Here is a 14,189-nt window from a genome sequence, read left to right on the forward strand (position 1 = left end):
CAGAGCCAAATTTCAGGTCTTTCCTGATTAAAACAAAACACACAATGAAGAGATCATGGGCTTGGATTTGGAAAGAAGCCAGGGACACAGCACAGAAAAAGACAGCTATTATTCTACTTCCTAACAAAGCCAGTTGTTTGGGGGAAATTTCTTATAGTGAAGAAAAATTGTACCACCTCACAGCCCTTCTTCCCATGAGCAGTGGTCTCACTTTTACTGAAGGCAAGAACAATTAATGTGAGAGGCCTAGGCTATTGTGTAAAGCGAATTTGGAACTTCAGTTAACCATGCATTCCTAAGGTATCCTGCCCCAGGTCTCCTGAGGAAGCCTTGGGAGACAAAGATCCCAGGCTTTCTGGCCCTCGGGGCCCAGGGGAAGCTGCCTTTCAACTCCAACTCACTGATAAGGTGGAGTCATTGTGTCCAGCTCACCAGGAGCTGTGAGGATGAATGAGCAAGGATAAAGACAGCAGCTCAGTCTCCAGAGCTTCCCCCAGGCAGCCCCAGCAGCTCCTAATATTCACCAGCGCCTCTGAGGTAGGAACCTTCTTTCTCTTTTCTATCTTATAGCTAGGGAGACTCTTCCATTTGACTGTGAAATGCCATAGGATAATGTTTCACATGTTTTTCCCCAGCTGGTGGTGCTATCTGGGAAGGTTCTGGAACCTTTAGAAGGTGGAGATTTAACTGGAAGAAGAGGGTCTCTAGGGGCAGGTTTTGAAGGTTATGTAAGTCCCCTCTTCTCCCCGTCCTCTTTCCTGCTGTAATAGCGATATGAAAGTCTCAGCTGTGGGCTCTTGCCACCTCAGCTGAGCTGTGCTACCATGATGGATAGAAACCATGGACCAATCCTTGCTCCTTGAGTTGATTCTGTCAGATTTTCAGTCGCCACAAGGCCAAGTAATGGAGTTGAGGCTCACAGTGAAGTGACGAACCCTGGCCAGATAAGAGCAGTGTGACTTCAGGTCTTGTGTTTCCAACATCTTATGCCACAGTCGCTGCCCAGGAAAAGCATATAAAACAGCTAAGTGAGGTGGGGCTTTCACCGGATCTGTCCAAGGCGGGAGGAACTTGTCTTTCTATATGAAACCAAAGCCACAGCAGCTCAATGCTAGCCGTGAACTGTCCTATTAACATAGTCACTGACAAACTCTTAATAGAAAAATCTACATCTTTTACAAGATGTGATGCTGGCACAGCTGGGCTGAAGTAAATTTATGATAAAACTTTCCTTTCCTATGATTAAACAACATTCAAGGTCTGAAGAGAGGCTTAAGAGCCCTTGTTGCTCTTGCAGGGGGCTGGAATTTCATTCCTGGAATGCACATGGGCAGCTCACAGCCATCTATAAAGAGGGGACCCAGAGTGTTATTCTTCTGCTGCCACTTTAAGAACTAACCACGCCCACCCCAGCCACTTTTGGACCTCCCCCGCAGCCATCTTCTCTCTCTCTCTCTGGTGCCTGTGTGTGTGTGTGGGGGGTGTGTGCATGCGTGTGTGTGTGTGTGTGTGTGTGTGTGTGTGTGTGTGTGTATGTGTCTTTGTTCTCTCTATGTTTGTCTATGTTTTCCTTTCTTTAAGTAATAAATGTCTAGCTTTATATATAGCCTTATGTCCATTTACTCTGTCGTCCACCGCCTGACTCTGCCACTCGCCCGGGGACCTTGACTCCCCGGCCGCATGGCGCTGCCATTTGCAGTTGCTCCGCGAGCTGCCTGGGACATCCCACCATGGTATTATTTTTAAAAGAATAATATTTTGGTGTCGCGGACTCCACAGATTCACCCGCCAAGGGCCGGTCCCGGCTTCACATATTGTCCGGGACTCTGAGCTCCAATTTCCGGGATTGAATCGGACCGAGGGCCTTCCTCAACCCCGCCAACTGCCTGGACTCCTTTCTACAAACAACACCGGCTTCTAATTGTAAGTTTCCTCACTCCAGCCAGCTTATCTGAGCCTTTTTAACCCGGGATTGACCGGTCCTCCCGGTGTGTCTGGGCTCGGGGAGGGGTACTTCTCCGCCCTGTCGCTGGCATCCATTACGGCTTATGTCCTCTGTTAAGCCAGTGCATTCCCGTACCTGGGGACCCGGGGTTCCCAGGCTTCTTCCTCTTTATTTCAGTCTTTTCTTCCTTCCAACCTTTCTCACGGACGTAATTAGCTGATCCGGTTCAGCCGATACCATCCCACATGGGCACTCGGACGCCTGGGCGCATGTTTTCGGATGGTCGCTTACATCTCACCTAAACGGGGAGCCGTTCCCCATAGGCTCGAGATGCCACGTTTTTTTTTTGCGGGATTTTCACGGTCTTGACCTGGGAAAGCAAGTCGTACCAGCCTAAATATGCCTTAAATTATCTGTTTATATGGGTTTTTCATGATTCAGACTCTGCATAACAACCAGGCAGCCCCGGCTTTTAAAATTCCCACGGTCTTTCCATTCAAGCCACAACACGTGGCCACCGCCATGTTCATTGGGGTCAGGTGACTTTATCGCTAGATTCACTGAGAGCCAGATCACGCGACCAGGCCCTCCCACTGTTCTGTATGTCCTGCTTTCCCCTCCCCCTCCTCAGTGTTCACTGAAATCCTCTCCTTAGCTGTGATTACAGGTGTTTTGCATACTGACATGCTTTCTGATAGGGCCCATCAGAGAGCATGCATTCTGCCTAATTCCTGTTCTCTATGTATAATGATTGTTCATTTCATCTCGTTTCAGACTACAAAATCATAAACTGGTATGGACTTTTAAGCTGTTTTCTACCATCATCAGTTCTGCCACTAATCTTAATGTTACAAACAGTTTTTTTTCTTTCTACCTGTCTTTTTACAAATGTGGATCTTACCTATTAAGAGTCAACACAGTCAAACTCAAACCCAATCTTCCAGACAGATTCTATACTGCAGCCACACCTAATAATCAGCCCTCAACTGCTCAGAGATCTGAGGAATGCAATATTAATTGTTTAATTATTTAAAAAACTTTTCATAACAAAAAGAGACAGGTTGGCTCCTAGTAAGCACTCTGTTTCCTCCGAGAAGACATAAGACAAACCGTCACTGACCACCGTCCATCTGCAGTTTGCTTCGACTGCCAAGTGCTGACCATTGGGCAAAAAACTGCCTTTCACCTAAACTGGAGACCTCCAAATGTGGACAGGATCACTGGAATCGACAGTCTAGCTGCGCAGGTAAGGTAGACCTGTCTTCCTAAAGATTTCTTGGTCCACAGGGTCTTCAAAAGCCTGGCAGGCTCTACATTAAACAACAAAGGTCAAATGCAACCTTCAGCGACCAGGGAGGACCAAAGAGTTGCTCTGGGTGCCAACCAAGTAAGTTCTCTGTCATTTTTTAATCAGTAACTCAAGTAAAATCTTATCCTTCTCAAAGATCTCTGACAGTCTGATAGCTGAGAGGTTTTCCCAGGTTGTCTCACCAAATAAAAATACTTTTCATTATAATTTCTGTTTTTACAAACCCAAGGAGTTCTTAATACAATGTATATGTCTAAAACTTCTGTTTTTCTTATGAGTTCCAGGGAGCCGAATTAAAAAACCCATCATAAACAGGTCAGATACAAACCTCTCAATTCCCTGGTCCTAAAATTTTTTCTCAATTTAACTTTGTCCTCTGTTCTGCCAATACCCTAACCAGGTCCAAGGGACACCAGACATTTCCATGCCACAGACACCTGTCCTGTCGGGAGCAGAGACCAGCTATGCCAGAATGTGACCAACACCCAGCTTCTCTCAGATCTCCCTCACCCCCACACCTCCCAAAGACGATGCCCACAAATCAGCTGGAAGCAGTCTTGAGAATTCGCTGCCCCAATTCCTTCAACCTGTAATGTCTAACCTTCTACTTTTTATTATAAAAAGGATCCGGGAATGTTAGTCTTCTGCTGCCACTTTAAGAATTAACCACGCCCACCCCAGCCACTTTTGGACCTCCCCCGCAGCCATCTTCTCTCTCTCTCTGGTGTGTGTGTGTGTGTGTGTGTGTATGTGCGCGCGCGCGTGTGCGTGTGTGTGTTTGTCTCATCTCGTGTGTACGTGTGTCTTTGTTCTCTCTCTGTTTTTCTCTTCTTTAAGCAATAAATGTCTCCCTCTTCTTTAAATAATACTATGTCCTATGAGCCTTTTACCTGCCGTAACCACCCGCCTGACTCCCCTGGCCGCATGGCACTGCAGGGACTCACGGCCATCCTTGTCGGACTCCGCGAACCGCCCGGGACATCCCATCATCATATATTTTTTAAAAGAACAAAACAGAGAACACATGCAAACACACACACACACACACACACACACACACACAGAGAAATATAAGCAAAATAAATACTTTTAAAGACAAGTTCCAATACTTCTCTCTACTTGCCCCACCCTTTGCACTCCTTGTCTCCCTCCCGTGCCTTCTAGTCTATAGACTCTTCTGAGTGAAGACATGTCTTCAGTCGCAGAAGTGTTTTGAACATCTCCTTGGTTATTTATTGACAAGAATCACCTTTACTTTATTTAGCAAATGTTCATGCTTATTTTCTAAGTAGTGGAGTCAATACCAGGCCAAATGATAAAGGTAATGAAACCTGGCTGTTGTGGTATCCAACCTGTTATTGTTCTGCTTGGGAGATTGAGGCAGGAGGACAGAGGGGTCTAGGGTAGCCTAGGCTGGACTGGGAGTCCTGGAATAGAAAAACCAAATCAAACCAAGTGTTGTGATCTAGATCTTTTAATCCCAACACTTGGGAGGTAGAGGCAGGAGGATCAAGGATTTATGGCTAGGGAGTCAGTCAGATGCAGGTGAAATACCTGTCTCTAAGCCTGGCAGTCCAAGTTCTGTCCCTGGGACCCACATGTTGTGAGGAAAGAATTTATTACTGCAAGCTTTCTGCAAGCTGTCCCCTGACATCTGTGTGCACACACACCCACATGAGCGCATGCAAACACACACACACTCACACACACACACTCTCACACACATGCACATATACACACTCACACACCACACACCCTGACGAATCTGGGACAGGGCATTAAGAAGCCATACTGTGTTGTGGCTTCGCAGTCCTACCCATACCTGGCTATGCCATTCTCCCTGTCAGATGAACTGTTTAGAGTAAATCACAGGTGTGGAGCTTCCTGTCGCCCTCTGAAAGGACACAAACGTCAGATTCTCTCCTGTGCTTGGGGATTTCTCTGGAGGCTGTCCTCTAGGCCTTCCCTACTTGTCCCTGTGACTGTCTGTCTTTAAGCTTCCCTCTTAATGAAGCCTTCCTCCAGATTTTATTTAAAGAGCCTGGAGAAAGGTGAGAAAGGTGAGAGAGCCTCGCCATCCCTTTGGGCCCCATCATGGTGTCCCTGATAAGATACACTGGGTCTTTCTATTGCTCTCCTTCCTCAAGGCCCAATCATGGCTTCCGTGTTCCCAAGGCTCTCTCTCCTAATAAAGCCCACCTCCGAAAGGTGATTATGTGTCAGCTCCTTTCAGGAACCCACCAACCATTGTGCTCCCCCCCCCCCACTGACCCCTTCAAGAGACAGAAGGGGGCTGCTGGGTGCCTGCCCCTGGAGAAGTGAGTTCTTCCTTTTTCTCCCCAACTTGTTGACTCTAGATTTTTGTCATTTCTGGGCTGGTGTGTAGTGTTGGTGTTGGCAGTGTGGTGAGCATGTCACAAGAGTAAGAACATTATTACTTGACATGGTCGCATTGTGTTTATTCAAAGAACTTGCTTTCCAACCACTCACCCACTCCTCAGTCAATAAAGGAAGAAATCCAAGCAAAATAAAGAAAGAGGAAATGAGATTTGCAAACAACTACAACAAAAACCGATCCGACAGCAAAGTACTGGGAAAGAGTGGCTGCTTTTGGGCCATGCGTGCATTGGGTGGCCAGGACACAGCCAGCATGTGGAGCTCTGGAGGAATTCGAAGAATGAGAGTCTGCAAGCCATTTACGCTTTACGTTTTTACTGAGAGAACTCTTGCTTCTCCTACCAACTATCACTGTTTGTGCTTTCTCTTAGGCTGGTTCACCTCCTATGTGACAGGAGATGAACTATTTGTGGTGGGAAGAGAATAGTGACTACAGATTTGACCCACAGCTGGGTAAGGCCCTTAACCCGGTGCTTTCTCGCAGTATGAGATCCCGGGAGAGGAGGAATCTCGAGACTGCTGACAGTACAGAAGTTCTCTACAGGTGTCGTCCCCCACAGTTAGGCCTAAGGGCGTGAGGATGAGGAAGAGATAAAAGTCCTCTGCTTCCGAGATGGAGAGTTTGTTATCAGAATCCTTCTGCTGGTGCAGCGTCCCAAGAGAGCAGTGGGAGCCCTGCACAAGTAGGACAGGGATTCGGGGCGGAAACGAGGGAGACTTGGGAATGGACACAGTTCAAATCCAGTCTGAAGTCATTTGCTTTGAATGGCAAAATCCTCTCATTTTCTAAACCTTCTAGAAAAGTCTCCTACACCTCAACGGTATCTTCTGGAAATACTCGGTGAAATCAAACATAGGTGTGCTCTCTCTTGGTTAATGCAGGGGAGCTGAGAGCTGTAGAACGAAGAGATTCCAGAGAGCCATGGTGAGATGGAGAGGGCCGCTGGAGCACGGGCCAGCTGGCCACCAGCCTTCTGAGAAGTCCTGGAGAGATGAGAGGGGTCAGGTAGCTGGCCGAGAACCTGAACCCTGGAGTTACTGCGAGGTACAGTTCACAGAATATATACATACTTCACCCATGGAAGTGCGTGTCCGGGAGTTCAGTATGTTCAAATTAGGCTACCAATACTGATACCCAATTATAGATGTCCCCATGTCCCCAAAGGAAACCTCACAGCAGTCGTTCCTACTACCTCCCTATCGGGGACCTGAGTACCAGCCTCTGTACTCCCTCAAGGCTCAGAATTGGATGTCTATGGCAGGCGAGGATTTGAGGGTAAAAAATTAACTCAAGTATGTTACCTCTGCATCTTCTTTATTTCTCATGCAAGGGGAAGAATGAAGTGAAGGGGGCACAGAGGAGAGGGAGAATAAGAAGAGGAGGGGGAAGAATAAGGAGAAGAAAGGGGAGCAAAGGGAAGAAGTAGCCGTAGCGAAGAGAAGAAGAGTAAGTAAGAACTGATCTCCACGAGGTTTCTAGTTTTTACAGACACAGTTGGAAAATTCCATAGGCAAGGACAATGACAATATGCATATCAAAATCACAAAAAAGGGCAGGTAGAACCTGACAAAGTAGTACTGGAACAGGTGGCACCACCCAGGAAAGAGCCAGCATCCAAGGGGAAGTACCTGACATTCCAAACCACTAGATAAAGTTACTAAACATCCCTGACTCCTGGATCCACCCATTCTCCTCATCTAATCTCTTCAGTGATAACCAGCTTTGGGCACGCCCAGATTTGTTTGTTAGCAAAGGTGGGGCATGCTACCTTCCTTCTCAGTGCCTGTCCTCTACAGAAACGTCTACACGTGGTCTGTTAACCGGCAATTCTGTGGGTTTGACTCTATGTAAATTTGACTGCTAGAACAAAGAGTCAATGCCATTGCTCCAAGGCCTCCTGGTGTGGAGAATGAAGCAAGGTCATTCCACTGCCTGTGCAGAAGTCACACTGCAGAGGTGTTCTGGGAATGAATCCCATTTTGTTACACTGCTGAGGTGTGAGGTGTTCTGGGAATGAATCCCATTTTGAAGGGAAGAATCATGGCGCCACAAGGTTTTTACAGATACGACAGTGACTTTTCCAAAAGACAAATGTTCCCGCAGGTCTACAAAACAGATTGTTCCATGTGGACGTGTACATATACATACATGTGTACATCTACACTTCCTGTGGATCTGCCTATTGGTCCATCAGCTGTGCATTCACTAAGTAGTCTTCTGGGCTCCAACACCTCCCTGGCACTAACAACCTGTATGTCAATGGCTGTGCCTATTCTGAGCATTTTATACAAATGGAATCACATGATGTGGCCTCTTTCATTTATTTATTTATTTTTGGTTTATTTTCACTCAGCATGATGCTTGTCAGACTCAGCTATGACCTAGGGATCATGTCACCATTCCTTTGGAAGGTCAGTATTCCAAATTTCAGCTTTCTATTTGTTGATAGACATTTTGTTGTTTTTGCTGCTGACTCTTTGAATAGTGTTACTTACACACAGCGTGTACACAGAGCTATGTTACACACAGCGTGTACACAGAGCTATGTTACACACAGCGTGTACAGAGCTATGTTACACACAGTGTAGTGTGTGCACAGAACTATGTTACACACAGCGTGTACAGAGCTATGTGTTAGCATGCCAGAGTAGATGCCACTCCGCTGACACCCGTTTTCAGTCCTGTTGTGAGTCTGTGAACGGACTCAGCTTGCCCTCAGGTTGTCAGAGGGCTACTAGTGCCAACACATCCTCTTACCCGGAGAATGGGTGCACCTTTCCTGGGTGTGTCCATCCTCCTCACTTTCCTCACATCCTTAGAGTTTCACAACCCTTTCCCAGAATTCCCTTCTCTCCCCCTGCAGCCCAAGAATCCGGAGCAATCTGGCTGCATCTCATGCTGTGGAATTCACATCTTTCTGCTGAGACCTGTAATAAGGGCTCCATTCTACATCATGGGCATGACTTCTCCTCAGGGTCACCAAGTGACCACCATGCTGATGTCTGGCCATTTGTAGATTTGTTTTTGTTCCCAAACAATCTGGGGCAGGAATGTTCAGGGGTTAAGAGCACTTACTGTTCTTCCAGAGGACCTTAGTTCAGTTCTCAGCACCCACACTGGGAAACTCACAGCCTCCTATAACTCCCATTCTAGAGGACCTAATACCATTGGTTCCCTCACATGGCTGTAATCACACGTAGCCCCACCCACACACATGTGCATAGTTAAAGATAATAAAAGAGGACAATTTGCCACAGTGTCCCTGTTGAACTCCAAACCCCAAGCTTTCACTGTTTTTTCTTCTCTTTGACACTTCCCTAGGAAGGGAAATGATGGCTTGTGTGATGACTGTCAGCTTTTGAAGACCCGCTCTCCAAAGCAGCGGCTCCACTTCATGCTCCTTAGTGTTGTGTGAGGGTCAGTGCCTAGGTCTCCACCAACACTTGCTGCTGTCTGCGCTTTCCCCATACCGTCTTAGTGGTGTGGAGTGGTCTTGAACTATGGTTTGGATTTTCATTTTTCTTGTGACTAATGATATCAAACACCGTTCATGAGCTTACTGGCTATTTAAAAGCTTTCTTTCAGTTGGCTGTCTTAATATTGGGCTATAATATAAATCTCTCATCAGAAAAGTAATTTGCAAACATGTTTTACTATTCTGTGGGTTTAAAAAAACATGATTTATTGTGTTCTGGAAGCAGAGCAGTTTCTCATGTTGGCTACTTGTGCTGTTTGTTGCTATATCTAAAACCCATTGTCCAACCGAAAACCAAACAATTTACTCTAGTGTTTTGTGCTGAGTTTTAGCTTTAGTTCTGTGTCCATTTCGATCCCTTTTTGTTCCCATCTGCCTTCTAATGTTCTTCTTTCTATGTTTGTCCAACTGTGTTCCCTCTTAGTACACATGACCCCTAAGTATATATTTCAGCTGATTCTAGTAAATAAACCCTCAATGTATTCTGAGTTATAGATTTGTAAAAATTTGCTTAGGAAATTTATAATCTACAGCTGATCATCTAAGGCTGTAAGCACGTAGCATAAAGAACTCCATTTTGCTTGTTTCATCCGCTTACAAATAACACAGTCTGATGGAAGCTGTGAAGAGCCCCCTCCACACATTAGGAATGAAGGATTACTTGCCTCTGAATACCAGCAATGACCCTAAGACTCCCAACCCCAGTCTCCAGATTTTAGCCTCCTGGGGGAATCAGGTCAGTTAAATTGTGCTGCTTTGCCTTCCTGGGACAGACCACACTCATCACAGACTGGCATAGGGTATGAGTGCTTGACCACCTTACTCCAACGCAGAAGACTTGGGAAAGCAAATCCATACAATCCATAGCAAAGTCCCTGACTGGTATCTCCTAAAACACGACTGTAGCTCAAGCTCCTAGCCTAATCCTTTTATTCCCTCCCCCACTCCACAATTCCCCTTCCCTCCCCAAGTTTTTATCTTAAGCATGTGTCCATAAGAGTCCATGCTTAACTTGGGCTGGGGAGAAGCTCCATAAAGTGTTTTCCATACAAGGTTGATGACGTGAGTTGAACTTCTAGAGCCCACATAATAATAATGATGATGATGATGATAATAATAATGATAAAAGCAGGGTGTGGTGGCATGTATTGTAATCCCAGCTCTGAGGACTTATCGGCTAGACAAGCTAGCCTGGTTGTGAGCTCCAGGATAGTGAGAGACCCTGCCTCAAAAAAATGGTAGGGATGGTAGTTGACTGTCTTGTTGATAGTGGTTGATAGTGAGGTGCACACACACATGCACGCAAATATACAAGCATATGGGGGTGGGGAGACAAGAATCCTTACTAAACTAGATTCAGTTTGTGTTTGCAGAAGAATTCAACCTTTTATAGAACCGCATCTCCCATCTATGTTGGGCTCTGGAATATTAACCTCTATGAAGTCCCTATGTCTGAAAATGCATTCACAGACTACCACACCGGGAGATGAGTGTGACAGAGCAGGAGCTGATGGGGGTGAATTCGGTCTGCCTACTGACTGTGCTGTTAGATCCTAATCAGTTACCATATATCTGCACTCTGGGTTCTCACTCACAGGACTGTGAGGATACCCAGTCCAGGCTTAGGCTGTGAAAGGACATCTGGAGGGCAGGGTTTGGGTTCGTTTTCTGTATTGCTGTATGTTTAGTGCCTAGAATTGTATCTGACACAAGGACGCATCCAGTAAGCACTTTAAGCACTTTGTGAGCTAATTAAGGAAACAGGGCACACAAAACCTTGCGGACTTTTCTGATGCATGTTTACTGTTCATATTACTGAACAGGTCATGGCTGTTTCTGAGAGGAAATGAGGGAAACTGCTTCTGTGTAGCAATGCGCGACTTCTTGTTTCCCAAGCTGATTGGCATCCATCAAGCTGTTGTCGCTCTGTTGCTGAGATTTCTCCACCGAGGCCCAGCACACATTTAAGGACAATTGTCAGTTCATTTCCGGGGCCTTTCTTCTCATTTGGGGCCTAAGTCTTACATAAGTGTGACTTGCAGAAAAATATGAGCTTCACTGCCTATTTGACTAAAATGGTGAAGGCTCAGAAAGCCCCAGCAAAATCAGGTTTGAAGGCTTATTCTCCACAATATTTTTTTTTTTTGCAAAAGAATATGAGCTTCACAGGCTATTTTATTAGAATGGGGCAAGGCTTGTAAAGTCCCATAGAAATGAGGTTTGAAGGCTTATTCCTTTATATTGTAGAATTTCCTGACGCTTTTGAGAGGAATCTGATCATCAGCCACATTTAAATAAGATAAAGGACAGGACAAAGAAACAGCACTTACTGTCCCTCACACCAAGACGTGCGGTGGCAAGAGTCCTTTTCCTTTTTTAAAAAAATAAGAATTTCATATATGTATATAATGAGTTTCAATCAAACCAGTCCCCCATTCCCTCCTATCCTATTCCTCTTGTGTCCCTTCCTACTCCCACATCTTAACCCACTTAGTCCACTTTTGCTGCCTGGGGATTCGTGAGTGCAGGATCAGCTACCAGAGAGAGGTAAACTCTTAGGGGTTTCATCCCTACAGAAAACATAGTCTTCCTCAGAAGCCATCAATTGCCAATAGCTTCTTGGGTAGGGGTGAGACTTCATGACCCTTTCCTCTGTCCATATTTTGACTTGTCTGGCTAGATAGTATGTCTACAGTCACAGCTGTGAGTTAATGTGTGTGAGAGCCCTAGCAAATACTGCTTCCCTGCAGAATCCACCACCTCTGGGTATTGAATTGTTCTGTCCTCCCTCCCACAGTGATCCCTGTGACGCGGATGTGCAGCTTAGAGATGAGCACTGCACGCTCTCTCTCGTCTCTGCGCGATGACTAGCTGTGGACCTCTGTAGCAAAAAGCTATCTATCTTTTTAGATAGATAGCTGTGGACCTATCTATTTGCAAAAAGCAGCTCCTCCAGCAGAATAATAGTGGGTCCTCCCCTATGGCTCATGGCACAGCCATAGGTCTGTCTGTCTGTCTGTCTGTCTGTCTGTCTATCTATCTATCTATCTATCTATCTATCTATCTATCTATCTATCTATCTATTTATTGCAATGCAAAGCATGCTAAATTAGCAGTGCAAAGCATGGTTTATGTCTGTGGAACAGTTTAAATCCAAACAGAAAATGGTTGATTCCTTCCATGGCATCCATGCCTCTGTTGCACCAGTGGACATATGTTGCCAAGTCAGTCATTATTGTAGTTCAAAGAGTTCACAGGTGGGTAAGAATATTGTTAAATGTTTTTCTCCCCCTGGAAGTATAAATATAACCTGACACTATGAGAGCAAGCCAATAGGAAGCTTTTTAGTTGGTACCAGCTTCGTCTTTCCATATTCTATGATTCAAGAATGTAGTGTCATGAGCAATAGGAATAAATCAGCAACCAGGTCCTGGAGAGTACCCAAGAGTGATAGCAATAGGCTATAATGTTGGAGGGACCTATGGGACCTCACTGACCACAATTTGAAAAGAGACAACCCATGCCTAGCACTAGGCCTTTCCTATGGTGGTTACATTGGATAATAATAATTGGATAATAATTGGTCTCCAAGGCTGTATCACTGGAGTTGGATGTTGTGCTAAAAGGCATAGTCTCTGCTGGTATGGAAATGGCAGTGGACAGCAACAGAAGCACCTTCTAGACTCAGCAAAAGCTTCAGCCATGGATGCTGCTCCTTGCACAGTCTAGCTAGAGAGAAATGTGCCACCATAAAGGTTAAGGAAAAGGAGAAGAGAGAGCTGCATGGGTCCAACTGTGAGGACCTGACCTTGCAAACTCCATTTTAGAGAAGGGACTTCATCTTAAGCCATATAATGATCTGGGGGCGGGGGGGTGAGCAGATCTCAGCTCCAGAAATGTGCAGGGATAGTAGATTTGAATGGGTACCCTGAAAATAGCCAACTAAGGAGCTAAGAAGCAGGACCATAAAATTTATGAGGTCCAGATGTTCCTAGGATATATGGTAGAAGAGTAGCATGCAGGAAGTATAGGTGAGTCAACCAGACAGGTAGTAGAGGTGGGGCGATGGGAACAGAGGAATGCTGGGAAGGAGGAAACCAATTCCTTGGCAGTTCTTCCCAGACAACTGAAGAAGCAACATGTGAGCTGCCCTGCTGAGAAAGGTGTCACGCCCGACCTCGACCAGCAAGGACTGACGCAACACCAAGAGTCTTTCAGCAAGCGGCTTTATTGCAAGATCTCCGTTACAAAATAACGTCTTCTTCCCCGAACCCTCCGTGTGAGCAGCTTATAAGCCTCTGTTCTCCAATGATTGTTAGCCACGTGGGCATAGCTCATAGGCTCCCAGGCAACTGCAGACACTCATCAGAGTATGACACAGAGTCATTCCACAGAGGAGCTGTGGTCCGATGCCAAATACTCCAAGGTGGCCATTAGAGAGGCCAAGAGCCAGCGCCATTTTTAAGGCCCGGTTGGGGAGCCATGTGGGGGAGGCGAGCAGCGCCCCACAGAAAGGCAACGAGCCATGTGGCTAACGTAGATAAGAATAATGGGTTAATATAAGCTACAAGAGCTAATAAGTAGCCTGAGCTAATGGGCCAATCAGTTTTATAACTTATGGAAATCTCTGTGTGATTTTATTTGGGGCTTGCTGGCTGTGGGGAACTGGGTGGGACAGAAACCCCAACAAGCTGGCCCCCATGTTACACTAGGAGGCATCCTGTCCTTGAAGATACTGTCTCAGTTATTAATGATTCTTTGTTAGGGTTTTCACGCCCAAACCCTGACCAATGGTTTCAGAAACCACCTTACCCTATGCCCTCCTTACCCCATCCCAAGACAACAGGACATCAACTCCCCCAGCTATGACCATTCCCCTTTAAAGGCTGCCCTTCCTCTGACTCAGGGTTGCCCTCCCTCACCCACTGTGTTGGGTGCTGCAGGTTTAGTCCAAATCGAGATTGAATATTAAAAACCCTCTTGTGCTTTACATTGGAATCTGGTTCCGTGGAGTTTCTTTTTGAGGATAATTAACACAAGCACATAGAGAAGGGTCTGGAAA

General features: G+C 45.9%; 1 long non-coding RNA gene across 2 annotated transcripts; it reads left to right on the forward strand.

Moving 5' to 3' along the window:
- The first annotated feature begins 1,523 nt into the window (after positions 1-1,523).
- Positions 1,524-9,619, forward strand: LOC125417576 (uncharacterized). Of its 2 annotated transcripts, XR_015734798.1 has the most exons (4): positions 1,524-6,104; positions 6,534-6,696; positions 8,006-8,063; positions 8,974-9,619. It is a non-coding gene; the product is annotated as an uncharacterized LOC125417576 (long non-coding RNA). The 2 variants fall into 2 exon arrangements; XR_007237170.3 differs by having other exon boundaries at positions 1,524-6,696.
- Positions 9,620-14,189: the final 4,570 nt, after the last annotated feature.

Source organism: Myodes glareolus, chromosome 14 (genome assembly GCF_982192425.1).
Source record: "Myodes glareolus chromosome 14, mMyoGla1.1, whole genome shotgun sequence".
NCBI lineage: Eukaryota > Metazoa > Chordata > Mammalia > Rodentia > Cricetidae > Myodes > Myodes glareolus.